The sequence below is a fragment of the Sinocyclocheilus grahami genome, unplaced genomic scaffold (assembly GCF_001515645.1).
Source record: "Sinocyclocheilus grahami isolate Dianchi unplaced genomic scaffold, SAMN03320097.WGS_v1.1 scaffold1482.1, whole genome shotgun sequence".
In the NCBI taxonomy this organism is placed as follows: domain Eukaryota; kingdom Metazoa; phylum Chordata; class Actinopteri; order Cypriniformes; family Cyprinidae; genus Sinocyclocheilus; species Sinocyclocheilus grahami.
This window is the reverse complement of record NW_015506661.1, coordinates 96,159-99,710: the sequence shown is the minus strand read 5'-3', so window position 1 is coordinate 99,710 and position 3,552 is coordinate 96,159.

Here is a 3,552-nt window from a genome sequence, read left to right as displayed (position 1 = left end):
TTGTTTAGTCCATGGCGGAAACAAGATTCCATATAAGACTAAAATGATTTGATACTCTCTTTCCATTTTTTCTATAAGTGCAGGATACTTATTTCTATCGCAGCAGTGTTTCAGTCGCAGTGATTTCAACGTGAGATAAAATCAACAGGAGATTATGAAAAATGCACCAAATTTGGTTCTCAATGAAAAACAAGGTTCTACAAAACATATCAAGTAAAAACAAAGGCCTGTTCATACTAAAGACGATAACTATAACAATACTAGTGTCCACACTAATGGACCATAATTGTCTATTTATGCACTGCAGTTATGTTGTCAGCCACTTTAAATGCTTAAGCGTTTTAATGTCATATAGATTTTGATTGGCCGGCTTTTTTATTCACCATGATTCTGAAATTGATTCCAATGATATTGTTTTTTACGTATTGTTACGTGTGATGCTTCTCTAATCTCAAAGAATTAAAACAATTATTACATTATTAAAATGTGAACAGGTCAGGCCGAATTGAGCTGATTATCTTTATTGCAGCTGCTCTGTTTCTGCCAATACAGACAAAAAGAACATTTTGTACATGTAAAAAACTGCAATCCTTCATAAAGGAGAGTGAATTAACTAAATTAAATTAAACAAATTGAACAAAATACAAAAAAATTTAAAATAAATAAATGATTTAATTCATATCGTAAAGCAAAATGATTTTAGTTTGAGTTGAAACTGCTGGTATTGAAGATGAACATTGTTCAATGTGACAACTTGGATGATGTTTCTTTGTTGTAATTTACATGGTAGAAGGTTGGGTTAACATATGGCACGTTATTGGGTCAGGTTTGCTGAGAATGCAGCATTGCACTTGAAAGGGCTGAATCTGAATGTGATTTCATACTGCAATACTGTGATTTCAGACAACGTTTTTTTGAATGACTGAGAAGAGGAGAGGAGAGGAGAGGAGAGGAGAGGAGAGAATAGAAGAGAAGAGAAGAGAAGAGAAGAGAAGAGAAGAGAAGAGAAGAGAAGAGAAGAGAAGAGAAGAGAAGAGAAGAGAAGAGAAGAGAAGAGAAGAGAAATGAGTGAAACTTCTCCCACAGGCAGGACAGTGATACGGCTCTCCAGTGTGGATTTTCATGTGTTCCTTAAGGTGTACTTTTTGTGTGAAACTCTTACTGCACTGATCACATGTGTGTAGATTCTCTCCAGTGTGGATCCTCAAATGTGCTTTCAGAGATGATGAATTATTGAATCTCTTGTCACAGTGTTATAATGTTTTTCTCCAATGTGAACTCTCTTGTGTTGTTTCAGTTCAGAATCTGTAAAAAAAAAAAAAGTCTGTCCACAATCGTACGATCTTTCACACCACTGTGTCTTTTCTGATGCTGTTTTGAGGCAACATGCTGACTAAAACATTTTCCACACAAAGCACACACATGAGGCTTCTCCTTTGTATGAACTTTCAGATGCTCTTCAGGGATACACAGTTAAATGATCTCTCTCCAGAATGAGAATGCACATGTAATTTAAGAGCAAATGCCTGTTTGAAACTCTTCCCACACTGATCACATGTGTGCGGCTTCTCTCCAGTGTGGATTTTCATGTGATAATTCAAGTGTCTTTTTTTGTGTGAAACTCTTCCCACACTGATCACGTGTGCGGCTTCTCTCCAGTGTGGGTTTTCACGTGTTTCTTAAGGTGTCCTTTCCGTGTGAAACTCTTGAAAGATTTTTCTTGGGTTCTGACATGTTTTTCTTCTGCTTCACTCAGTTCTTCACTCTCCTCGTTCTCTTCCATCAAGTCTAAAATGAAAGTAAAAAGCTTCTGCATTAGCATTGTTCTGTTATGATATAATCAGAATTTCTTCAAATTCAAAATGAAGTGACATCATTTGGACCATTTCTACATTTGGTGGGAAGTAGGCCTGAGTGTGATAACCGGACCAGTGTGGTGGCAGGATACCTGTGGCATTGGTATGCGGGGGGAAAAAAAGTGGATATTGGGTCACGACTCAAGAGTTAAGTACAAAGCTATGTTTTGAAGGATCCTTGATAGCAACATTGGTGTTTAATTTTTTTTAATGTATTTTAATTTTATATGCATAGACAGCAATATAATTGCCATGTTCATGGCCCAGAAAGGTAGTAAGGACATTGTTAAAATAGTCCATGTGACATCAGTGGTTCAACCGTAATTAATTTTGTTGATGAATAATTTGTCATAATTTTAGTCAATGACATTTTGTTATAAAAACAGTTCTGAATGACAAAAAATAAGATGAAAATCTACTGTTATTTTCGTCAATGGATAAAAATGATTATTTCATTATCTTGTTTACGTTTAAATGGTGGCACACTTACTATTTGTTTAATTTATTATTTCAATTTATTAGATTATAATTTCAAAGGCATTTATAGAACATAACAGTTTAAAAGAATAAAAAAGTGTAATATCCTTGTACGATGGAGAGACTGGTACATGTTCAATGATTAACTAAACAATGAGCTCACATATAATCACAGATTAAAGCGAGTATGTGAAAGTCCCCGTGTGGATCCGTGCACACTCTTGCCCGCTACCGGTGAGCTTTTGGAAACACACCTTGTGAACCTTTGTGAATTATTTGTTTCGAACAAGATCTCTCAAACAGTATCCATCTGCAGAACCGCAGTAGCGATGGGTCGATCGTGAACGATTCATTCATTTGGATCAAATCTTTAAAAAGACTTGTGAACGAGTTCATATTTTGTTTTGAATGCATGCACAGCACCCTCTAGGTTCTGTACAGAAAACTGAAATGATTAATTCACCTCTCAAGTCACATATATATACAGTGCTGTGAAATAGTTTTTGCCCCCTTCGTGGTTTTTTTTTGTGTGCATATTTTTCACACTTGAATGATTTACATCAAACAAATTTGAATATTACACAAAGATAACCAGAGTAAATACAAAATGCAGTTTTGAAATAATGATTTAATTTATTAAGGGAAAAAAGTTGACCTGGCCCTACGTGCCTGGACCTACGTGAAAAAGTAATTGCCCCCTAAATCTTAATAACTGGTTGTGCCACCCTTTGCAGCAACAACTGCAATCAAGTGTTTGCGATAACTGGCAATGAGTCTTTCACATCGCTGTGGAGGAATTTTAGCCTACTCTTCTTTGCAGAATTGTTTTAATTCAGCCACATTTGAGGATTTTCGAGCATGAATGGACTGTTTAAGGTCATGCCACAGCATCTCAATCGGATTTAAGTCCGGACTTTGACTTGGCCACTCCAAAACCTTAATTTTGTTTTTCTTGAGCCATTCAGAGGTGGACTTGCTGGTGTGTTTGGGATCATTGTCCTGCTACATAACCCAAGTGCTCTTGAGCTTGAGGTCACAAACTTACGGCCAGACATTCTCCTTCAGGATTTTCTGATAGAGTGCAGAATTCATGGTTCCGTCAATTATGGCAAGTCGTCCAGGTCCTGAAGATGCAAAGCAGCCCCAGACCATCACACTACCACCACCGTGTTTGACTGTTGGTATGATGTTCTTTTTATGAAATGCTGTGTTGGTTTTA